Source organism: Eschrichtius robustus, chromosome 18 (genome assembly GCF_028021215.1).
Source record: "Eschrichtius robustus isolate mEscRob2 chromosome 18, mEscRob2.pri, whole genome shotgun sequence".
NCBI classification, from domain to species: Eukaryota; Metazoa; Chordata; class Mammalia; order Artiodactyla; family Eschrichtiidae; genus Eschrichtius; species Eschrichtius robustus.
Genome location: NC_090841.1, coordinates 54933850 through 54960120, shown reverse-complemented (window position 1 = coordinate 54960120; position 26271 = coordinate 54933850). Strand labels below are relative to the sequence as shown.

Below are 26271 nucleotides of genomic sequence, written 5' to 3'. Positions count from 1 at the left end.
AGCAGAGGACCTGAGGAGCCTTGGAAGGGAGGTAAAAGAAGTAAAAACCTGCGGGCAAGAGAAGAATGCAGCGAGAATCACAGGAACAGCCACTAGTTTTTGAAGGCTGTCTCTGTGGCCGAGTTTGTGCCAGGTGCCCTGCCTGTGATTCTCACAGCAATGCTGGGTGGTAGGTGTCCAATTCTTCTTATTTCCTGTTGAGAAACTTGAGGTTCAGAGATGTGAAAGAATTTGCCAAAGATAACAGCGAGAAAGTGCCAGAATCATTATTTAAACTTCGATCTGTCTGACTCCAAAACGTTGCTTTTTTTTTTATTAATCGATTGTATTGTTCTCTTACAGGTAGAGTGATTTGCTAGTACTCTCATTTTTCATAGTTCACAGGCAGATATTGACAAATAAAAAATTAAAAGGACCCAGACACATCATGTCTAAAAGTCAAGAGACTGGGTTCTCAGAGGAGGATGTATGTTCCTTATTCTCTAGATTTTGAGAATAAGCTGAGACAATCACTTTTCTCTTCCTGATTTATGAGAACTGAGTCAAAGGTATGGACTAACACTTTCTCAGGTCACATTGGTCTCTGCAATTCTGTGTTCTGCGTTGACTGCCTCTTCTAACCAAACCTTCCATCATACGTAACTAGACTGGCATAGTTACTTGAAGGAATAAAAGTTCCTGATGACTTTTCAGGATGGATCTCGGATAGAACATGTGATAGAATTCTTCACACCATCCCATTCTTTTAAAGTTCCTGATGAGAATTGCTTTAAAACTAGCAGAGGCTATAATGGGAACAGAGTCAGCTGGCCTTGAGAGAACTTTTGTACTCATTGGTTTGATTCTTGGCTTCCTCAACTCTTAGTGTATCCTGAGATGACCGGACAGACTTGACACGGTGTCCTAAACGAAGAGCTACACTCTCTGGGGTTGTCAGGAGTCAGCAATATTTCTGACTCAGTATTGTTTCATATCAGATTTGCATATGTTACACTTTGCCCTTGGTATAGATCACCCTTCAAATAAAATAGCGATTATTAAATACTCTGGTGCTTTCCGGAATTAATATTGAACAACTATGCTTGCCTACAAGTTCTTGAGTTTGACCGACTCAACTTCAGTATATGTACATGTTTTTATTACAGGAATAATATTTCTGCAAATATTAAACCAGTTCATTTAAATGGTTTCCCTCAAGTAAAATTTCCTTTGTGTAGTTTCAAGCTTAGCACTTCAGGATAGGACAGAACAGGGGCCTGATCCTATGACAAAGTAATGGGCTTGAAAGGCAGCCTCTAGGGAGAGCAGCGCTGGGAATGTTTAAGTCCCTACTTCACCTGCTTCCTGCTACAGCACCCCTCCCTGCACACGGGCACACACTAGTCTTAACATTTCAACAAGAGCACCAGGAAGACCTCCATCATGGGGTCCTCCAAATTGGTAGAGACAGTCTCCACGTTTACTTGTTAAGGCTTAGCCTAGAGGCTGGCATTTGGAAGAAGGGAAATAGCGTACAGGGGAAAAAAACATTCTTTCCATTCCAGGGGATTATGGGAAGAGAAAGAGAAGAAACATTAGCCTTCGGAAATACATTTGCGGTCCCTCATATTTTGGTTTTAAAGAGCATCCCATTCTCACTGTTGAAAATGTATTATTTGAGATAGCGCCTAATAGGCAAGAGCTGAGCTGGTTCCGCCTGTACTTCATGCGGTACAAAAAGCGCAACGCGAAGAAAGGATAGACACACGTGGAAAGTTAGAGTAGTGTACACACCTCGCACTCATAGGTTGTGTTGCTTTTAGATTTGGAGAGTTTAGATTCTCTCTGGGCATCCTTCAGATGGACCTTAGCAGGTACTGATAGACCTTAGGGAAATCTTGGGGTTCACTCTTTAACCCCCAGCCATCTAGAGAAAACGGATAAGATTAGAACACCAAGCAAACTCCTGAAACTTTTATCTACCTAGTTCATTTCCAGTGAGCTGGACCCTCCAATGAATTTCTGAACTTGCTGGCATAGCAGCGGTGCCCACAGCTAGAATCAATGGCTCCCACCTCTGGCTGTGCATTACAATAACCTGACGAGCTCCAAAAGCCACCCCAGCCCAGGCCCAAACTGAGACCCATGAAACCGGCATCTTCTGGGGGTGGGGCCTTGGCACCAGTCCTTTTAAAAATCTCTCCAGGTAATTACAACATGCAACCTGGGCCAAGGATGACTTAGTTAGCTGCAAATTACTACTGTCCAACAGCGGCAAGCAATTTTCCTTCATGGGCCTCTTCCTGAATCAGCTATACGTAATTTTATTTGTTATCACTCAGGAAGATTTAAGCACAGAAGTATATTTCCTTTACAGAAGGATATATTGTCCATTTTATTTTATGTTAAAGGAGCGAAATTATGACAAGAGCATTTATTGTGGCAAAATAAATGCTGCTCTCAGTTGACACGCATGCTCTGATGTATAAGGTGGAATTAAAACAGGGCTACCCAATCTTGGCACTATTGATGTGCTGGGCCAGATGATTTTGTGTGTGTGGGAGGGACCTTCCTATACACTGTAAGATGTTTAGTATTATTCCTGACTTTCACTCACTAGATGCCCGTAGCACCCCCCCTCCCAGTTGTGACAAACAAAAATGTCTCCAGACAATAGAACAACATCACAGGGATCCAGACATTTGCTCAAAAGAGATGGAGGTAGAAGGAGGTGAAAGTAGGCAAACACTAATCCTGGGGGTTAATCCATTACAGTCAAAACCGCTGTCAAGATAAGTAAAATTTCCAGTCTAGCCATCCTTGACAGCTACTTCCTCTTGAGAACCTTTTCTCTTTCATTGTGACAGTCCCTGCTCTTAAGGAATGCAATTGTCTGTAACTCAAGAAAAGGAGGTGTCAGATTGGGGGCTGTTTAGAACTTCAGGTATGGCCTGCAAGGAAGACTTTAAAATGCAGTGAAATTAACAATAGCCTTGGGTTTTCATAATTTCACATGCCTTCTTTTCTCTCTCCCTTCAACCACTCTCTTTTCAGATGATAATCATGTACATAATTAAAACCAATCGGGCTCTAGTCAATTCTGTGACGCTACAAAACATATTTCATCGTTAGTGGTGTTAATATTGGTTAAGCTCAATTTATGTGAAATGAATCAGAAGGATGATAGGACTGTTGTGATAAAAAATTTATATGAATATGATGTATGTGAACACAGCAATCCTTTCTCTATCTTGAGATATTAAAATTCCAAACTGAAAATACAGTGGGGCAGTCTTTTAAAAAACATTTTATAGAGTAGCTGCTATGTAATATCACAAGGAAACACAGATGGGTTAGGGGAGACTTTAAGAGGTCAACTAATCCAAATTCAGTTCAAACAAGATCTAAATAATGATCTGAGATTCTCATTGTTATTTTCAAAATCACTCTCTACTTTTTGGGAGCATATGGGATGCCCTCCGCTGGCTGAAAAAACTCAAGTAAGCTTTGCAGCTATGTGAAAAGAAGAAGCCATTAGTGTATAATTTGATTTTGCATGTCCCAAAGCTTTAGGGATAAACAAACAAACCACCCCCAACAACAAAAACCTACTCTTTTCCAGTAGCCTGAACAGATCTCCAGGCTTTCTCCAACTGGAAAGCCCAGCAGAGAGCTGTCCCACTTTGACAAATAATTTAAATTTACTTCCCAGGTCTTGAGCCTACCTTTATTATTCCTTTTCTTTCTTCAAATAATATGAAGACACTTCCATTTTTCTCTCTATATGCTTCTACCTCCTTCCAACTCCATAAAGATGGACATCTATCCAGGCTCTTGATGAACTATTAAACCCATAAATTGGTTTATTTGGCACTTTCATAGTGTGAGGCAAAAAATTGCCTAAGTTCTTTTTAGGGAAGAGGGTGAGAGATCCCTCTTTTTTTCTCCTGACTCATGGGGACTCTTAGTTTAGGCAAGTATGTCCTGCAAATTTTTTTTTTTTTTCACTTTCTAAATTCAATATGTTGACATTTGCAGATGCTTGAAAGTTATTATTTTTCATGAGAAACTGACATTTCTCAGTTTACAGATTTGTTACTTGTTGCTATTAAAAAACATTGTGTAAGTGTCCCTTTGTAACATTAGTCTAGAGCCTCAACATAAAGCCGTAAAATTACTGAGCACAATGAAACAGTATGTTAACAAAGAAATCCATCTTAATATAATTTTGTCATGTCTCCAAAATTAAATTTTACATATTTAGTCTTAGAAAGATACTTGGATCTGATTTTTATATCATTTACTTTTTTTCTTTTTTAGTAAAACACTTCGAAGGTAGAATGAGTTAAAAAATGAGTATGTCTTAAGGCATTTTGGGTTTTCCACATATAAAGTCTTCCAAACTCTCAGTTAAAAGCTGTGGGTCTCAAATGGGAGGGAGGCACTCCAGATACACAGCATTCAAAGCTTGACTGATTGACTAATCAGATAAACCTGAGTGAGACTCTGGACATTCCAGGAATATGTCTGGAAACTATCTCAATTACCAAATTCCCAAGTACTGAAGTGTGTGGGCATGCTCCTTCCTGGATTTCTGCTGACTCACATTTTTATTCCCAGCCACACCTTTCTTCTGTCTCCCTTCACACCCCAATTGCAGCCTCCCTCCTAGCCTTCATCCAGTCGTGTCTGAGTTGATGGTCACTGCACAAAGGAAAAAAGGCTGTACAGGAATGAGATCTGGGGGATCCGAGAGCTGCTGTGAGGTAGAAACGAGGCGAGGCTGCCATGTCACTCGCTTGCTGCGTCCTGCCAGCACTGCCACAACACACGACTCAGGTGGGTCTAGGTCATTGCCGATGGTGGATTTTCAGTGTTGTTTGCAAAGAGCTAGGATGCTTTACTGCTAAATCTGTGAATGAAAAGGAACTTCCGGACAAAAAAAATTGCTTCAAGAAAGTTTTTCCTCTCCCTTTTCACCTTCCTCCCTTCCCCCCTCCCCTTTCCTTTTCAAAGAGGGAGGCGGTATAGATGGTGGGTAAGAACTTGGACTTTGGAGACGAGCTGCCTGACTCAAAACTCACTCTACCACTTACCAGCTGTTCATCTTAGGCAACCTATTTAACTTCTCTGTGACTCATTTTGTTCATCTGTAAAACCTATCTCTCAGGGGTTGTTGTAACAATTAAATGAGTTAGTATGTACAAAACTAGCAGTATCTAGCACCTAGTAAGTACTCACTGAAAAAAAAAAAAGGGAGTTCCCACTGCATAGCAGGTGGATCACGCAGGATAGTCTACGTACAGGGACAACACAAAACCCACCTTAGTAGACCCAAGTCCAAGCCCCACTAGAGATAGATGAGCACTTCTGATTCCCAGGCTCAATTTCACAGAAGAAAAAATATAATTGGCCCCAACTTGTATTGGGAATCCACCACAAATCTGAGCCTCTGTAACCACGAGGCCAAGATCCTTTAGTGCATATGTAGGTTTAGGGATCCACTCTGTTTAGGGATAGTTCTTAGCAAAAGGGGAGGCACGAACTGAACAAACTCTCCAAAAAGCGCCTGCTACATTATTGTATTAGTCTTCTAGGGCTCCCATAACAAAATTGTACAGACTGAGTGGCTTAAACAACAGAAATCTATTTTCACACAGTTCTGGAGGCTGGAAACCCAAGAAAAAGTGCTGGCAGAGTAGGTTTCTCCTGACTTGCAAATGGCCACTTTCCTGCAATGTCTTCATGGGGCCTTTTCTCTGGGCTTGAGCATCCCTGGGGTCTCTTTCTCTTCTTACAAGGACACCAGTCCTATCGGATTAGGGCTTCTCCCTTATGACCTCCTTTAACCTTAATTACTTCCTAAAGGCCCTATCTCTAAATGTAGTTACATTGGAGATTAGGGTTTCAACCTATGAATTTTGGGGGGCGGGGACACAGTTTAGATCATAACATTTATCTCAGATAACTTCTATGAGGTTTCTGTCTTAGAAACTGGTGAAGAACAGGTTTGTTTGTTTTCTAAGCCTTAACCTTTAAGCCTTAACCTTAAATCCTTAAATGACTGATGTACGAGGAGGTGGTGGGGCAGTGAATAACAATTCTTCTCTTCACGTTCTTTTTTTTTTTTTTTAATTAATTAATTTTTATTTTTATTTTTGGCTGTGTTGGGTCTTCGTTTCCGTGCGAGGGCTTTCTCTAGTTGCGGCGAGTGGGGGCCACTCTTCATCGCGGTGCGCGGGCCTCTCACTATCGCGGCCTCTCTTGTTGCGGAGCACAGGCTCCAGACGCGCAGGCTCAGTAGTTGTGGCTCACGGGCCTAGTTGCTCCGCGGCATGTGGGATCTTCCCAGACCAGGGCTCGAACCCGTGTTCCCTGCATTGGCAGGCAGATTCTCAACCACTGCGCCACCAGGGAAGCCCCTCTTCACGTTCTTTATCAAAGGTGACCTAGAGTTTTGATAGCATGGAGCACTTCTAATAACTATATCATAAAATTGTTGCTGAGAGCATATTTGTTTGGTAGAGGGCTTTGGTTGGATATTGTTTAAATATGTACATGACTAAATTAGTGATAAAATTATATGTCTCTATATTTCATATGATTAATTTGTGGAAATTTAAAAATGTTTATGAGCTTTAGTTCTTGATCCAAGCTGCAGAGCAGATGCAATTATAGAAATGCATTCCACAAAGATATATCCCTCTCCCAGGCTTTTATCTTACTGCTTAAAACTCTTCTTATAATTTTTCATTTACCTGAAATAAAAACCTATATGTCATTATTATGTTAGGAATGATGCCTACTTTCCAGGTCATTATACTAAAATTAGAAGGCTTTTCTTCAAGTAGAACAAAATCTCAATTAAGCAACAAATAAGAAAAGACAAATGTCATTAATTTAGGTAGAAAGTCCTGCAAAAAGAGACCAAATGAGTAAATTCTAAATCCCCATAAAAGTTCTTTCTAATTTGGAAATATTTTTTTCCTCAAACCATAACTGATACTGTCTCCTTGGAAACAATCCTAAGTGACTAGCTGGGTTACTGGAAACCATGTAGTTTAAACCTAAATTATAGTAATGTGTTGCCTCTTCCTATTAATGCCAGTCTTGCTAGTAAAGACAATTTGTGTACCTTTCTATCATGTTATCGGCTAAATATGATGAAAAAGTGCTCCGAGTCAGAATGTGAGCTGAGAGGGGTGAGTGCATATTTTTCAGTGCAAAGTAATACATTGACATTTGGATTTTACTCATTGGTTTCTGGGGCTAGATTAATGTGGCGGTGTGCCCACAAGACAAAGTCAGCTTCCTGAGCCTTCAAAGCTGTGTGGGACGTTCAGTAATCTCCTCCGGTGAGTTTTGGAGGCAGGGGTGGAGGAACCAACTATTCTCCCACAAGACATTGGCAGCTACTTAAAACACAGTTAATAGCAACTTAGTTGAATTTAACAAGCACCTCCCTCTCCTGTTAATTACAGTATGTCAGGCACTGTCCTAGGAATCTTGCGGATGAGAAAGCGAAATAGACTTGGCCCTCGAGAAAGACACAGTTCAGTAAAGGGAATCCAATAGACTTTACCACTCAATGCAGTGTACTACATTATACTGGAGACAGAGTTACCATCTGCAAGCGCAGAAAAGACAAACATGTAGAGAGAGAGAGCTACTGCTACGTGTCCATGGCTCTTCCCAACACAGGAACCTTACCAGCAGGGAACAGGGCTGGTGACTTTCCACCAAAGCCCATGAGTGACTTTGAGATGCACAAGTGTGAGGAAGGGAGAAAGACCTTCAGTCCTCTCTCCAGAAGTCAGTATTAACTGTGCTATTAATATAAAGATTTATTTTCTTTTATTTTTTTATCCTCTGCTACCTAGAGGCCAACAGTCTTGGAAGCAAAGAGACTTGGCTTCCCATTTGTGTTTTAGGATGGGAGCTTAAACCTGTGGAATGCGATAGCATTCTGGTCAACATTCTGGTCAATGAAATCCTTGATGCTAAAGTAAATTTATTAAATGTGAGTTCCCCTATTTCTCAAGTAATTAAATCATTACTTATGGCAAACAAGCTTATTTATTAGCATGTACTTACTTTGTGATATTGTGTTTTGTGTATATTATAATTGAATACACAAGGCCGAACTGTTTCTTTGGCATAGCCACTAGAAATTTGGAGTTTACATGCTCCTTTTTCTACTAACAAAGCCTATGCTTGGAGCTATTGTTTTCTGTGGAGCATGCTTTACTTAAAGTTGGAATTTAGATATAAAGTCTTCATCAATCTAATACTAATTTTATTTTTTTGTCAAGTGCCTCTGACGTAGCACATTCACTGGTCACTATGATTTGATTTGGAAGTAGAGGTGATACCTTTACAAAGTCATGGTAGGAGAATAACAGCTGGCTAAGCCTGGCTCTGATACTTGATGATCACTTATTATTTCTTGAAAAATGCTGAAGAGTGTGAAATTGAAATGGCACGGATGATGACAATTATTTATTACATGAATATTCGGTGGTAGGACTCTCTGGAATATATTTATTCAGAAACTAAAGGAAGATAGATTCAACATTGCAGCTTCTTCAAATTACTATGCCTGCTGGAGCAGCTTGAACCAGACAGCATGTGAAGAGACTCTAAGACCCCCTTTTTCTGAGCTGTCTTCTCAATCTATTCACTAACTGAAATTTTGGTCTTCTCATCATCTTCGGAATCGACCTCAAGGTTTTATCCTTCCATTTCCTTTCTTTGTCACCCAGTCTCAAAGCCCATTTCTCTATCATCTTGGTTCCTTTGGCAGTAATTCTACTTCTTTCCTATTCGATACCGCTTTAGAAAACACCTCAGTTTGCCCCAGTACAAAGAAATTAACCAAGGAACATGCTTCAGTAGTTTTAAGTTACACTAACTTAAGAGCTACACAACTTCTTAGCATGACAGCTTTTGAGCTTTTCAGTTTCTAATGCAATTTAGAGTAGGAAATTTGAAAACATAAATGGAGCTTATCTATTAATAACCAAATGGCATTAATAACCAAATATGATGAGGACACTGTGCCTGTAAGTTGAAACCAATATCAAAAAATTTTTAAATATTTAAATATTTACTATTGAAATATCTTAAAAATAGCTTTTATTGGTGTTTCAGATACATAAAGATAGGATTTGAAATGCAGGCATTTCCATTAAAAAATAGTAAAGAAAGTACATGCTATCTTTCAATCACTTTCAGTTTTGCCTGTAGTTATGATAAAGTATAGGAAGGAGTTGGATGATGGGATGATGATGGGATGACGATGATGATAATGATGACAAGTTAGTATCATGTAAACGTGTAAAATCTCAGGCTAGTTGTGCACATTCCATCGGCTGACTTTGACTAAAACCTTTTGACTGTGTCAAAAGATTTTCCAGAATATGCTGAAAAGAAAAATCAGCTGATTGTCTATGAATGTTAGACATCTGTGGCCACCTATTGCTCTTCTGAGCTCTCGTAACACTTTTATTTGTACCGTGATTACTATACTTATCACTTTATCCTTGTGTTATAGCTATTTGTATACCTCTGATCTCCCAGCAGCCTATAAACTCTATGAAGTCATGATATAGATCTAATTCATCTTTGAATGCTCCATAACACCTATCCCAGAAGTCAATAAATGCTTATGGAATGACTGAATGAATAAGAATAACAGATGGTGTTATTTTTATATCACCGCTCCATAATTAATATTGACAAGTTTATATGGTCATGTAACAGATTTTAACAGCAAAGCTTTGTGCATGTGGGAGTCGAGAAGAGTAATGCACATTCCTGAATGAGTGAAGGCTAGCTGATGACTTCAAAACCACCAGACAACCATTTACTTTATCTGGATCAAGGACTCTGCGTGGATAAAAAGCAAAGAAAGTCATCCTCCTTGAAAAAAAAAGCTGTCTTAAAATAGAGGTGTGCTATCTAAAGCTCCTTTAATTCCTTGGGTTCAGCCCTATGAAATCACTCTCCTTGATGTTTAATCATCCCAAATCCCATAATAATAACTTAGGAAAAGATAAACGGCCATAGAAAACATAGAGTATGGTAGAATTTTAAGTCTAGTATTAGGAAGATTTGACCTGGTTATAAAACTCATTCATGGAATCATCGTGGTTAGAATTGGTGCAAAACCACTCACCTCTACACTTGCTTAAAGGTACCAACAGGATACAGGGAGAGAGGCCTTCACACAAAGCAATGGACAACCATAATTCCTAAGTTACTTAAACTAAAGCAGATGTTTTCGTACGTGTGTTTGAAGTTGTAATTGCTTTTATGTTTGTTTGTATGTTTGTGCTAAGAAAAGAAATAGATATTGGAGGGAAATAGACAAAATGTTCTACACATACATTTCTTACAAAAAAGGAATTTGCAATACTGTTAAGGAGTAGAAATACTTAATGGTTGATCAATAAAATTCTTCCAGACTTTCTCATTACACTGACCTTGTCTCTCTCTCTTTCTCTATCTTTTTTTGCCTTGGATTTGGCAGCTGCTGCAGGGATTGTGGGTTTCATGAAAAAGTAGATCTTCTTCTTTTTAAATGTCCATGTATTACAAATGTAAAACTTTAGAATTTCAAAATATGATAAAAAATTTTTGTTACTTTATAGGTTTAGATTTAATTTATTTTAGAAGCTTCACCATTCTTTTGATAGTAGCTGACAGATCCAATCCTGTTCCCATATGCTTCCTGCTATTTTAAAAGAAACAGTACACAATTGCCTCAGAGAAGCACCATGTGTTTCAGAAGTGTGAATCTGAAAACCATCCATCTGGTCATGCTGGCATCTTTCTGAATTGTATGTGATTGAAAGAAATGTATTCAACATTTTGCAATTCTTTGGCTAGATGGGGAAGATAATAAGATAAAGGAGATCTTTTTCTCATTTCCATTTATTGAAAATCAACCTTTCAGCCTGGAATACCTTGCTTACCCTTCCACCTGGTTGACCCTAATCATCCATCAAGACCCAAATCCCATGCCTTCTCCTCAGTGAATTCCTCTGTAACCCTAGCTCTGTTTTGTTTGCACAACTCTAGTCATACTTGTATGAAAATGCTTATTTACTTTGATTAAAATTATTTTTAAAAACATTGCCTCTCCTATAATCTGTGAACTCCTAAAATGGAAAGCAGATGGTCTTCAACACAGTTTAATTTGACAAAATATAATACAATATTCCAGATTCTAGTTCTAGGGGCTGCAGAGATAGTACTGAATAAGCAGAGATCATTTTTCCCTATAGAGATTACAATCAATCTGAGAAGAAAAAAATTGAGCAACTAATTATACTTAAAGGTGAAGCTCAGTGAGGATATAGCTACATCTGAAACCTCATATAGACAAAAATAAATCTGAAAGTTCAGTCTCTTTAAGGTTGCTTCTATTATTAATAACTTTTGTATGACATAAATATTCAGTTTGATTTTCTAGATTGGTGGAAACGTTGGATGGATCAATACTACACTTCAATGTCAATAATACTTCAATGTCTCATGAAGGTAATGAACAGTCTCTGAATCATGAGCTAAGCATAATGCTGGGTTTTATATATATATTATTTTATGATGCATTTGTAAGCCCTCTATGCTAAAGTTACTTTATATTTTTGAAACTTAATCCTAAAAGTAAGGGTTTTCTCAAATTCTTTAAGAAGCAGGTAAGTTGTATTAAATCATTATAGTTTCAAATATATGGTATTAAAATATGTCCACATATCAATCAAAGAGAACTTATTACTTTATGGTAAACTAAGAAACTAGGACAAAACACTAAGGGTAGGGTAACTTCCTGTATTTTTACTGCATCGAAATACATAATTGGATCAATTGTAAAAAGAACAGTAAAAAGACTCAGTAAAAAAGACTCAGTCCATCAAATTTTAGCTAAATTGATAGTCACAGAATTTGGTTCATTAATGAAATAATCTGTTTCTGCCCTAAATGGGGACACCTTGATTGTGGGTCCTACTAGAGACCAAATTCCTCAAGGGCAGTCATCATCTCTACTTCTTTTGAATTTTGTCAGCGTCTTTGGACTAGAATTCTGCACCATGTGAAACTTACTGAAGGTTGAATAAATCAACTTTGACCCTCTTTTCATACTATTAAAATGCAATAAATTTAATCAATACACATTCTTTTATCCCTACAAGCATCCTCTGCTATCTGCACTCTTTCTTATAATGAGAGCTCTTCTGCTCTGCAAACTCTGGAACTGTGTTGAAGCACTTAAACTTTAGAGTAGAAAACTACTGAATAAGATGGGTTTCAGGCACTCTTTGGAAAGCTAGTGATCTGTGCACTGTTGGTAGGAAAAACTGCCTACTCATTGGCAGAGAAAAGGAAAAAAAGGGGTGTTGTGACAAAGTAATATGGGAGAAGTGTAAAAGATGGCCTGGACAGGAGAGGAAAGAGAGATGGGAACACCAGCTAGGAAGCAATGATATTGAAAAAGTTAAGTTTTAACTTCTTGTAAAAGGAAGCGTTTACTTTTCAATTTTCAAAAGTTGTAAGGTATAAATTTCAAATCCAAATTATTGTCCAACAATGCTGAGTATATTTGCCACTCTGTTCTGTTTTGAGAAAGCTCCACTGAAAGTTGTGTGATTTTAGAGTTAGAGTAATGAAGGAAAAAAAAAAAAAACCTTGAAAAATCTCTTACTTTGTCATGACTGGGCTGAGGGCAGATGACTCACAGTGTGAATTCAAGTAAAATCATTTAACCTTTTTCTCTTATTCAACCCATCTGGGAAGCTGAATACAAGCACTTTACCGTGAAACAGATGGTGCACCAAAGCTAAATTTTCCCAGATTAAAAAAGAAGAAAAAATGTGTTATAAGCACTAAAAGAACCAAACGTAGAAAAAGACCAAGGATTAAAAGAAAAAGAGCTATAAGCTGGATCAAACCTTTTCCTCTGTAAAAAATAATGTAATACTTAAAAAATAAGTCCTGTGAGATGCTTTGGGGACAAAGTAAAACGTTTCCTCAGCACCATATGTGTAAAGGTGGTCATGATCGGTGGTATGTATGGAAAGTAAAATGTTCTTTGTTGGCACAGAATTGTGTGTTCATTTACCTATATGTCTCAGAAAACAGGTATGATTACTTTAGAGCATTTTAGGTTATTTATTTGATATCTGTAAAGTTAAATACTAATAAAAATATTTCTTGAGAAAATGTATGGGACCTATCTGATTACAGCTCTGATGAAATTTAGCACTAGATGACATATTTAAAATATTTCTAGTGTGTTCTAGAATAATTATGTTTTCTAATCTAGTCTCTCTCTATAAATATATATATATATATTGCTTATATATATGTGTATATGTATATATTGATATATATTGCTTTGAAGAAAGGCAAGCTATTGCCCTTTGGTAACTTTGGATGATTCTAATTTTATTTTATATAAAAGACTATTAAGTTCAAATGTGTTTATATGCCAGTATTAACATCTGTCATATTTTATGGGAGAGGTGTCCTGTTGCAGTGAAAGCAAAGATATATTGATGAATAAAGTAGAACATAATAGAAAGTATCTGTACTTTCTTATTTCCTGGCTGGTTGTGATAAACTTGGGGGAAGTTAGCTTACTACTTAAATGACATAGTTCATAGATAAAGCTAAATGGGAAACCCGGGAAATTCACATTGTAGACATCCAGATGCCACAGTATAAAAACCCAGATTGGACTTTGGGCCCAGGACTGCTTCCAAGGGGAGGTTCTACTGTGGATGAGGCAAATGGGCTCTCACTAACCCAACGCAACCTTTCTTTGGTTAATTCTCAAAATCCTGTTTATAAAGCAAAAGAAAAACATGTACATATTTTTTCTTTGACGAATCACTTTTTTATCAAATTTGGGTCATACTCCTATTACTGAGAAATACAGATGAGGCAAGGCTAAATGGCTAAGAAGCAGTGATAACTGAAAGGCAAACATAGCCTGTTTTAAGAAAGTAAAGTTTCTTACGTCTCTTGTTCTAATTTCCTATGGAGAAAAGATAAAAGCCTTGACTATCATTATGACTTTTAATGTGCGCAATAATCAATATCCAGATAAAGATAAATTCTCCAGTTTAGCATAGCCCTTGTTCAAGGCAGCAAATGCACTTTGGGAATATTTGCATAAATAATCTAAAATGAGCCAATACAATCTCTTGAGACTTCCAAACCAATCTGTAGATCCCTCCATTATTCTTTTTGCGTTATATATGTTCAATTATATTTATCAAATATATATTCCAAATATATATTCAATTATATTTGCATATTATTTGTTATATGCATCCATATATATATATATATTCAAAGTACATTTGCACAATTCTTTTAACAGCAAAAATAATGAGAGGGAATTTGAAAAATTAAAAAACGAAGGATAAATCATTTATGTGAAGAATTAAAATTCCCAAATAAGATTGAATTTGTGATTAAGTGTTATTTGGAGAAAAAGGGGCTTATGTGCCAATTTCAAAGGGATTCTTTGCAAAGTGCCTGTCACTGTACACAGACCTCCCAAGACTTGTACTGGCTCCTTGGCCTGTAAGAGTTTCTCATAGAAGCACTCCAGCTATACTTTTAGGCGGTTTATAAAGGGAAATGTCTGGAATGTGTACGACCACCGTGCTGACTTCTGGTATATCACATCCAGCAAGTTCCCAAGGCTTTGGGTAGTACAAGACAATGTTGCCTTTGATGGAGAGACTTGGCTCTCTTAGATGATGCGTATTGATTTTTCCATCATTATCTCTAAGGTATCTTCTTACACTCTCCCTTCTAATCGAAATACTGAACATAAATTCCTTAGTATCTAGTACTGAATTTTTCTCCCTTCTTTTCCCTAAACTAATCCTGAGACGTGACATGGTATTTGGGCTCCATGTAAGTTAAGAATCATTTCTAATCCTTCACCATACCCAGAAGTAAGTCATGACTGACAGTGGGTAAGTAGTCAGGCTCACTTAAGAACAGTGCATTTACATTTATTTATTGATAGTCCATAACGGAATTTGCAGAGTGTAAGCTCATATAAACACTTTCAAATCATTTCTACTCTCTCCATAAATCTAGCATAAAAGCATCTGGTGCTGTGTCTATAATTAATGTTAAAAATGACTAGTGTTGTTTCATAGAGCCATTGTTATCATTTCTCTCTGAGCGTCAATTCTCTATATATGCAAATTACACAAACTATTCCCCTTCCTCACCTCACAGCAAGAACTGCAACCAAAAATGGATGTAATTTGAACACATCACAAAACTCTAATTAGTGGCTTCAAGTTTTATGTGCTCCATAGTTGCACTAACCTTGTAACTCTCCAAATAGGTAACAGATTTAGAAGAAAGATGTGAAGCACATTTGCTTAATGAGAATCCTCTAGATTATTGTCTAACCTGAATTTTTATTTCAATTCTGCTATAGTATAATGTCATTTAAGTTACAACATTTTAGGATAGATAACCAAACTTATGGACACTCAGATGACTGGTGGTTCTATCAAATGAGAAAGCATGAATCTTCATGGTTATTCAGGTAATTGCTTATAGCATGCTCTTAGCACACTATGAAGAAAGAGAAAGGAAACAAACACTTTTTGTATACCTTCTATTTCCTAGGCACCATGTTAATAGCTTTTATTTTACTTTAATCTTCCAAACTCCTTCTTGGGTAGATGTTATTATACCTATTTTACAGATGAGTAAATTGAGGCACAGTAAGTTTAAATCAGCCCAACTTTAGTCTTTATAGATCTAAAGTCCAACCTCTTTCCACTATATTGTAACACCTGCCCAAGAAGGAGAAACTTATATTTATATACTCGTTAATGCTTTTAGACCTCTTAAACCCAAGTATTTTTATCTTAACTTACAAACATCCCTACTGCTCCAAGGACTTCAACAGTCCTGTTCAATTCCATATGGTTTATTAGGGAGAGTTAGGATTCCCCAGAATGAGTGCTTGCAAATTCTGGATTTCCACTCAAGAGTGTAGAGAAATAGCACGGATTTCCTTGTCCTTCTTTCTAAAATAAAATGAAACTTCTATTTTGCATTGTGTTGATATTTTTAACATGTGTGCTGATATTAACTTAAAAATCTCTAATATTATTCTTTTTTAAAAATTTATTTAATTAATTAATTTATTTATTTTTGGCTGTGTTGGGTCTTCACTGCTGCACGCGGGTTTTCTCTAGTTGTGGTGAGCAGAGGCCACTCTTCGTTGCGGTGCGCGCATTGGCAGGCGGATTCTTAACCACTGCGCCACCAGGGAAGCCCATCTAATATTATTCTTAAAGCACTATCTTGTTTGAGATTTTGAGTGCAGCTTTGTGATTAAATTAACCCTCTTAATTATTATGTGTGAAAAGACTATGCAGACTTCCATCAACATGGCTCTTTTGCTTCTGCTTCTTAGCCTTTTCTCTTCTTGGAGTTTGTTTTTCCCAAAGGCACAATGCTAAGAGAACTTTAACTTGTCTTGAAAATTGCAACAAAATAGCTAAAAATATTGTAGCATTATTTATTTTCTTATTGTGGCTTTCATAAACAATATTTCTCAACATTTAGGCCAAACAACAATTATTGAATCATAAAGGACGTGAACAGTCTGATCTGAACTGGATTTCTTTAGGAGTTGGACATATCAAAAAGACACATGTATGAATAAGAGCGTCTCTGATGGCTTCCTCTCCAACTACAATTTAAATGTTATACAAATAATTCATGTATTAATCACACTTTCAATCAATATCATCGAGGGTTTTCTAATGTAGTCCTTGAGCTGGTCAGTATAATAAAGGATTCTGTGGACAAATACGTTTCAGGGAAGTTCTCAATACTCCATTGACCTCTTGGAGTGTCATATTGTACATCCATTCATCTATTTAATAGTGACTTTGAGGAGATTTGCTGTAAAGGAGCTATTTAACCTTTTTTGGTCATGGAACTCTTTGGTTTCTTGACATTCCAAGGAACTACCGCTTCTTAGAACAGATGTTGGGAAATTTTGGTGTAATCATTTGCAAGTGGAAAGATTTCTATAGGCTGTAATGTTTTAAGTAGCTGAAGTGTTCATTAAGTAATTTAGTAGATAAAAGAAAAAGAAATAGGACATTTATAGTTATATGTGATTAAAAGAGACATAATACCTAAAAATTTATAACCTTTGACTTTTAGTGCATTAATCTAGTTAAACTTCCCTTAATAGAGAAGATTGATAGTATTTGAATGTATTTTCCAATAGCTATTTTTATTTTGTTGGTAAATAAAGTAACACTGAGTTACACCAAGAAGACTCCCTAGATCTTATTGTTCTCTAATGCAAACATGTGGAACTCTTTGGAAAGGCTTCCAAAGACTGCTTATCATTTAAACATTGAGAATCAGATCATCAAGGTAGACAGCAAACCATGACTTCCATTCTGCTCTCCCATGAAACTGTCCACAAAGATTCCAAAAGGGAGTTTGTTACAAATAACAGGGCTTTGTGGTTATCGATGGTCTTAAATTTTCATGCTTTTGTGTTCATTTTCACTTGCAGATATGGAGAGCTAATATCTAACCTCCTGTCCTTTTACCTCTTACCTAAAAAACACCGTGTTCATGTATGGGAGTAGGAAATTGTGTTCACTTTGGAGAGCTCATTCAAGTGTCTAATAGTTTCAAAAATACCATTAACAATCCATCTGTTTTTTACTACACACCTATTAGAATAGCTAAAATAAAAATACTGACATTACCAGATGCTGGCAGGGATACGGAGAAACTGGATCTCATAAATTGCTGGTGGGAATGTAAAATGGTACAGCCACTCTAGAAGTTTGGCAGTTTCTTTTAAAATTAAACATATACTTACCATATGACCCAACAATCAGACTCTTGTACTTATATTCTAGAGAAATGAAAATGTATGTTCATGCAAAAAACCTATAGATAATGTCTACAGCAATTTTAATTGTCCTAGCCTAAAACTGGAACCAACCCATATGTCCTTCAGTGGGTGAAGGATAAACCTGTGATAATCCATCCCAGGGAATACTACTCAGCAATAAAAAGGAACAAACTATTTTTATATGCAGAAACACAAATTAATCTCAAGAAAATTATGTTAAATTTTTTAAAAGCCAACACCAAAATGTTGCATACTGTGTGATTTCATTTATATAACATTCTTGAAATGATAAAACTATAGGAATGGAGAACAGATCAATGGTTGCCATGTGTTGGTGAAACTACAAAGGGTACCACAAGGGAGCCCTTTGTGGTGAGTTCTGTATCTTGATTGTGGTGGAGCTCATATGACCAACATGTAATAAAATTTCATAGAATTACATTCACACATATGCCAAAAAGAAAAAAAAAACACATACTAAAACCTCTAAAACCTGAGTAATGACTGTGGTCTAGTTAATTGTATTGTGTCAATGTCAATTTCCTAGTTTTGAAAAATGTGCTATAGTTATGTAAAATACTACCATTAGGAAAAGCTAAGTGATGGGTACAGAGGACCTCTCTATACTATTTTTGCCACTTTCTGGAGTTTATAATTATTTCAAAATAAAAATTTTTTTAAACTTTTCAAAATTTCATCTGTTTTTCAGGGGGTGGAAGTGGGAGAGGTGAGTGAAGGTACAAATTTCCAGCTGTAAAATGAATAAGTCCTGGGGATGTAATGTACAGCATGGGGACTAGAGTTAATAATACTATATTGTATTATTGAAAGTTAAGAGAGTAGACCCAAAAAGTTCTCATCATAAGAAAAAAATTTTCTAAACTATGTATGGTAATGGTTGTTACCTAGATTTATTGTAGTGATCATTTTGCAATACATACAAATATTGAATGTTGTACATCTGCAACTAATGTTATGTCAGTTATACCTCAATTTTTTTTTTTCTCTTTTTTTATACCTCAATTTTTAAAAGAAAGTAAAAAATTTCACCTGTTTTTAAGAAGTCTTGTGTCTTGGGTCATCTCTCCAAATTCAACTACGCAAAGGAAATGATCTGACCAATCAGAAGTGCTGTCTCTGCCTGAGACCTCCTCATCATTTTGCCCTCAGTACAACTCCTTACAGTGAAACTCAGAGGTAAGACTTATGTTGATGTTTTTGGCTATACAAAGCTAAGTTAGGCCTCACAGAGAGCAAATGAAAATAATTTTCAACTTTAAGTTTAGAAAAAAGATGTTATCTAAAGACACTTTCTAAGAACAATGGAATTTAACATGGTAGGTGAGGCTTCAACTGCAGTTTTGTGGACAATACCCTTTAAGCCACAGAGGAATTACTAACATTTTCCTTGGTATGAGTGCATAAGGGAAAAACTGAAATAGGGTAATCATGTCATGTGAACAATTATCTTATAAAACGCTTACGTGATTCAAAAACAGTGTCAGATGTGTGATTCTGGGAGTGGCACATGGTGAGGTTATCAATGGAATTCTGTGAAAAGTTTTAAACTTCTTACAGATGATTTGAAGGTCTAAAAATACAATGTTGATTAAAAAAATAAAAATGTCAGGCCATGTCTAAGATATGGCATGAAACTGAACAGGTTTCTTGAGTGAACCCTAGAAAGTCATTTATGTATTTCCAAAGTTGTCTTTGGCCATATTTTCATTATGTAAAGTTGTAGACGATTGGTTTAGTGGTGAAAAAAAGTATACGTAAGTTGTTTAAAGTATTTTTTCATGACCCAAATCATGACTAGATCTATAGTTATGTTTCTCTTTGCATTGTCTTATCTACTTCCAATGCATTTATGGTCTCTGCTTTCCTTTAGGTACTCATTTCCAAAGACTTGTAAATTTGTTTTCCTGAATGTCCCAGAGGCCTTTAATACCTCAACCTTAATATATCAATACTGAGTTCATGATTTGAATACAATTTCATGCAAACTTGTTTCTCTTCCTGGAGTTTCAGTCTTGGTTAATGATGTGGCCATCCACCCATTCCCAAGCTGAAATACCCCTTCTCCTTCACCTGCATCCCATCACCAAATGCTGCCGACTTGCATGAATGTTTTCAAACTCAGACTCCACTGGCCATTGGAATTGCCATCTCCATCTGAGCATGTCATCACTCTGTGTTAAAACCTCCATTGGTTCCTTAAGAGACTAGAGCTTAATTGTTCTCAGCACAAACAAGAAATGACAACTATGTGATAAAGGCATTAGCTAATGCCTCTGTAGTAACCGTATCACAAAATATAAATGTATCAAGCCAACACACTGTACACTTCGAACGTACACAATGTTACATGCCTATTATATCTCAATTTAAAAATAACAAACAAACAAGCAAAAAATTAAAAAAAAAACCCTCCACTGGCAACTTGTGACATTGTATTAGTTTTCTGTGGTTGCCATAACAAATTACCACAAACTGAATGGATTAAAATAATGCAAATGATTGATTACCTCACAGTTTTATAGGTCAGAAGTCTGACACGGGTCTCACTGGACTAAAATCAAGGTGTTAGCTAGGCTCTGTTTCTTCCTTTAGACTCTAAGGGAGAATTGATTTCCTGCTCATCTGGGTTGTTGGCAAAATTCAGTGCCCTGTAGTTGGAGGACCAAAGTCTCATTTCCTTGCTGGCTGTTGGCAGGGAGTTTATTCTCAGCATCTAGAAGCTGCCCACATTCTTTGGTTTGTGGCTTCCATCCTCCATCTTCAAAGCCAGCAATGTCTGGTCAAATCCCTCTCAGGCTGCATCTCATCTCTCTGACCCTTCTTCCATCGTCGCATCTCTCTCTGACCCAGCTGGAAAGACTCAGCTTTTAAGGACTCATGTGATTAGATTGGCATAATCTAGGATAATCTAGGATAATCTCCCCATCTCCAGGTCCTTAACCTTAATCACATCTGCATAGTCCCCTTTGCCACATAAGGTAACATATTCAGGTTCAGAGGATGAGGATGGAGACATCTTTGAGGACTATTATTTTGCATTCCACAGATGTGTTGTAGTTTTGAGAAAACCAATAAGTAAATTCATTCTTCTTCCAAATCAGAAAACAATTGAGAGAGAAAATGCAGAAGTCTGACAGACTGCAGGGCATAGACATATCAGCTTTATTCGTGATAAAGCCGATTGGGGGATGTTGACTTTAGATCCATGGCGAAGGGTCTTTCTAATACTTCACCCCTGAATTAGACAGGTTTCCCCCTCCAGTTCAGTCACCTCCAGTAGGGACAGACACAAGCTCCCGTGAGCGTCCCTGTGGAAGGGCAGTGTGTTTGAACTGCGCATGTTCAGTCCCTCCCCACACTCATTTTCCAACCTACTCTTCCTCTTCCAGAGTGCGAAAGGGGTGTGCGAAGTGGGTGTGGAAGTTCTCCATGAAAATATGGCGGAAGGAGACTAAAAGTGTGCCGCATCGCGGTCCACTGACTGAATGCATACGTTCAATACCCTATTTTTCAGAGTTGAGCCCTACCCACTACTTTATCTCCAGCCAGGGCCCTTCTTGCACTCTGCGTCCCAGCAGCTGGGTCTTGTCACTGTTCCTCTGAAACATACCAATTCCCTGCTTGCCTCTTTGCCAGCTTCTCTACTTAGACCATCCTTCCAGGCTTTGTGTGGTAAACTCGTACTCCTCCTTTAAGACAGCATCGTATCTCTGGAGACAGCTTCTCTGTCTTCTCTGGAGACAGCTCTGTAGCTTCTCTCCAGACTCCCTTCTCTGGAGGTCATACCTCCTCATGTATTTTCAATGTCTCACACCAGCGGTTGGATTAGGGCATAATAGGATCTCATTAAATGTTGTTGAATGAATGTCATTGATTTTGAATGAAATTTGTGAGTGAATTTCTCTGTTTACGTTTCTGCCTTCCTCTTGAGGGAAGGAAATATGTCTTATTCATTGTTTTAGCCCCAGCACCAAATCCGTGGCTGATAGATACAAAGTTCTGCGTAAACTTTTCCAAAAGAATATGTAATGATTTAATTAATTCTGGAAAAAGCAGAATATGTTATTGGAGTTGTCTGTACGTGTATACCTAGATTCTGTGGTTAAATGATTCCTATTCTTTAAAGGGAACTTATGATATATAAATCAAGAGCCCTTCTCATGGCCCAAAAAATCTTCAACAGTCCGTCCTCAGGACACTTCTCTGATCTGATTACCAAACACTCTTTCCTAGCTCGTTACCCTGTTTTGTTTTTATTTTATAGCAGGTATATCGACATACCTAATATTATACTATGTTATGTTATATATTGGTTTATTTCCTTTCTGTCCAACTAAACTATCAGCCCTGTAAGAAGTGACTTTGTTTTATTCAATAGCTCAAACAGTGCCTCCTATATAATAGGATTTAAATTAATTCTTGTGCAGTGAATGAAAGGATGAATGAGATAGCGTGGAATGGGAGAAAAAAAACAGGACTTTGTAATCAGAGAGGACTGGATTAAAATCAAGGTTCTCCAATTTTGCTAGCTATCTGGCCTCAAGCAAATCATTTAATATTTAATAATATCTATCTTGCATGGTTGGTGGGATATTGACAATAGTGTACGTAAAATCTCTGGCACATACTGAGTGTTCTTGCACTGTTGGTGGGAATGTAAATTGATACAGCCACTGTGGAGAACAGTATGGAGGTTCCTTAAAAAATTAAAAATAGAACTACCATACGACCCAGCAATCCCACTACTGGGCATATACCCTGAGAAAACCATAATTCAAAAAGAGTCATGTACCACAACCTTCATTGCAGCAATATTTACAATAGCCAGGACATGGAAGCAACCTAAGTGTCCTTCGACAGATGAATGGATAAAGAAGATGTGGCACATATATACAGTGGAATATTACTCAGCCATACAAAGAAACGAAATTGAGTTATTTGTAGTGAGCTGGATGGACCTAGAGTCTGTCATACAGAGGGAAGTAAGTCAGAAAGAGAAAAACAAATACCATATGCTAACACATATATATGGAATCTAAAAAAAAAAAAAAAGGTTCTGAAGAACCTAGGGGCAGGACAGGAATAAAGACACAGACGTAGAGAATGGACTTGAGGACACAGGGAGGGGGAAGGGTAAGCTGAGATGAAGTGAGAGAGTGGTATGCACATATATACACTATCAAATGTAAAACAGATAGCTAGTGGGAAGCAGCTGCATAGCACAGGGAGATCAGCTCGGTGCTTTGTGTCCACCTAGAGGGGTGGGATAGGGAGGGTGGGAGGGAGGCTCAAGAGGGAAGGGATATGGGGATATATGTATACGTATGGCAGATTCACTTTGCTATACAGAAAGTAACAGAAAGTAACACAACATTGTAAAGCAATTATACTCCTATAAAGATGTTAAAAATAAATAAATAAATAAAATTAAAAAAAAATGGTGGATATAATTTTGTCACTTTTATAGTTAAAGGCTTTATGTTAAAATTATTAAGGAAGATCGGTTTTCCTTGTGCTGGCAGAATATATTTTTGCATACATCTTCACAAGGAATGAAGTGAAATTCTAGGGTACATACTCCATTGCTATCAGCAGAGTCGAGTATCTTTTATGGAGTATCATAATATCCACTAAACTTATTAAGAATGTTATAAAAGGATTTTAAACATTCCTAAGCCAGAAATATTTCAAAGGCATCCAAAAAGCTCTCCAAATTTAGTGCTTCTCATTCAACCCCAGAACGCTGGGCCAGAATGGCAGTTGTAAGACGCCCAATGGCCTCTGCAAGGCTAAAAGGCCTTTGTGTGCATATACCACAGGCAGGTTCATAAAACAAAAACCAGCCTTTCCATCATTCCCAAGATGTTTTGTTGCATCTGCATTTATCCTAGATTTTACAATCAATTCAATTACAGTTTCAAGTTAGATGATGATAGAGGACCTTTTGTATTAAATTATACTGATTATTTTTAAAGTAATCATTATTTTCTATCTGGTATCTTATGGATTTCAAAGACATGTATCCATCGTGTCTGCAGGATAGGGAAACATAAACTGTAAACTGCAGGCACATTATCTTGATTAAGTTTGAACCACCCTGTAAAACAAGGTTAGTTTTCATTCTTAATGAGGAAGCTGTGGTCCAAAGCCATCTTGCCTTCCCCACGGCTACGGGAATCAAAATCTGGTTGGTGTACGGTGTAATGGAAAGAATAGAGCTTTTAGAAGAGTTTGAATCAGTTCTCAGCTCTGCAATTGGTTTTGTGTACTTGGCAAATTTTCTCTAAGCCTTAGTTTCCTTTTCTGTAAAATGGGGTTATTAGTCTCACACAAGGCTAATTACTACATTTAAATGGAAAACCTATATATAGGGTAATCTTTGAATGTAGTCACTTCTTACAGTTTTTAATGTGATGGTATTAAAGCATAAGTCTCTGACAGAGTTTAGTGTCTTAATACCCTCCCATATTTTCCACGTGGAAAAAAAAAAAAAGAAACATGCAATATGCCATTTCTCTGCTTTGTTTTCTACCCTTGTGGTTGAGTCTTAGAGTGTTCCTGAACCACTTTTAAAGGACGTGCTCTACCTGCTTTACTGAATCATGGTCAATTCATTCATTTAACAGATATTTATTAAACAACTATTATAGGCCAGACGCTATACTAGGCATTGGACTTGCAGCGCTGAATGAGACAAGCAAGGCTTATATTCCCCTGGGACGGCTAAAAAATATAAAATTAAATAATGAAACAAAACAAAATATTAGGTCTTTGGATTATGATTTGAGCTATAATGAAAATAAAATAGGGTGAAGTTACAGAGTAACGTGGGGCAAACATATAGACTGGTGTCTTAGGGACACTAGTCTCTGCGAAGACTTAGAGAAGACATCTCTGAGAGACTGACAAATTAAAACCATGATAAGGAGTCAGCTGAGTAAAGACCACAGCAAGAGTTTTGGCGTTTGTTCTTTAGTTAGTGGGAGCTCAACCTGGAAGCTTGGAGGACAATGTTAGTAAGGGGACAAAAGTGGAAACCATGAGATGAATTTGGAACCGGCTGATTAAGAAAAAGTAATAAATGTCATAGTGTAACAGGGAAGAGCCAATCCTGACTCCATGTTGGATCTGTTTCTTTTTCTTTAACCTTTGCTTCCCGTTGCTTTTGTTCACTAAAAGGATACTGTCTGTACATAATGGCCTGCCTCAGGGAACACTGCCCCTCTGCCTGAATGTGAAACCAAAGGGCCTTTGTTCAGGGAAGTATCCTGACCCTGTTCACCTGTGAATGGCTGCAAGAAAGAAGAAATTAACACATCCCCTCCCCCAGGATGGCCATTCCAGGAGATATTTGCAAGACTTATGGCCTTTTTACTTTACTTCCCCACCTCCTCCCCCTCTCTGTTCTATAAAAGAAACTGGCATCCAAACCCCAGTAAGTTGGTTTTTTGGAGACATTAGTCTGCCATCGTCTCAGTCTGCCGGCTTTCCGAATAAAGCCCTATTCCTTACCTCAATACCTCGTCTCCTGATTTATTGGCCTGTCGTGCTGCGAGCAGAGCTTGGACTGGGTAACAGTAGAAAGTAATAAGGGCATAGAAAAAGGTGGAAGGTGGGTGCTACTCCAGAAAGGGTGGCCAGGGAGGGCACCTCTGTGGAAGATTCTATATTTGAGAAGAGATCTGAGTGATGTGAGGGAGGAAGAATATTTCAGGTTGCTGGATGAGGCAGTAACAGTGGGCATGGGGGGAAGCAGATGGATGTAGGATGCAGAGATGACATTATCTGCAGGTGGATTGGATGTGGGGTGTCAGGGAGGAGAGAGACCCTAAGGCTTGTATAGTTTCACAGACTGATACAGAAATCTAGGAGAGGAGGAGATTTTCAAAAGGCTTGGTGAATCAAGAATGTGTTTTGCTTATCAATGACCATTTTAATTATCTGTGAGACATAAACTAGGAAAGCAGCAAACCTTTACGTACAAAACCAACTGCAGTTTCCTCATCTGGCATGGCTCTGTTTTCCAAAGGTGGTCAAACTTTGGTTAATTCCTTTGCTCCTCTGCCCCCCTGGGGTGAGAAAGCTGGCTTTTTTTATTGAAGACTGCTGAGCAAGAGCCCAGCCAGGAGACTTCTGCCCCAGGTTGTGTGAAGGTGGAAGGCAAGGCCACAGCATAAAGTAGGAGCAGTCTCCTTGAGAATCAACTTTACTCAAAGTTTGAGGGAAAAACAGCATTTTCACAGAGACACAAATACAGATAAGTTATGGAGTAGAGTGAAATATTTATGGATTTTAAAGATGAAATAAACCCAGAAAACGTTAAACTG

General features: G+C 37.6%; 1 long non-coding RNA gene across 1 annotated transcript; it reads left to right on the top strand.

The window, feature by feature from the left end:
• The first annotated feature begins 4683 nt into the window (after positions 1 to 4683).
• On the top strand, positions 4684 to 25360 carry LOC137752240 (uncharacterized). Its single transcript, XR_011071100.1, has 4 exons — positions 4684 to 4818; positions 11443 to 11523; positions 18957 to 19120; positions 25124 to 25360. It is a non-coding gene; the product is annotated as an uncharacterized lncRNA (long non-coding RNA).
• Positions 25361 to 26271: the final 911 nt, after the last annotated feature.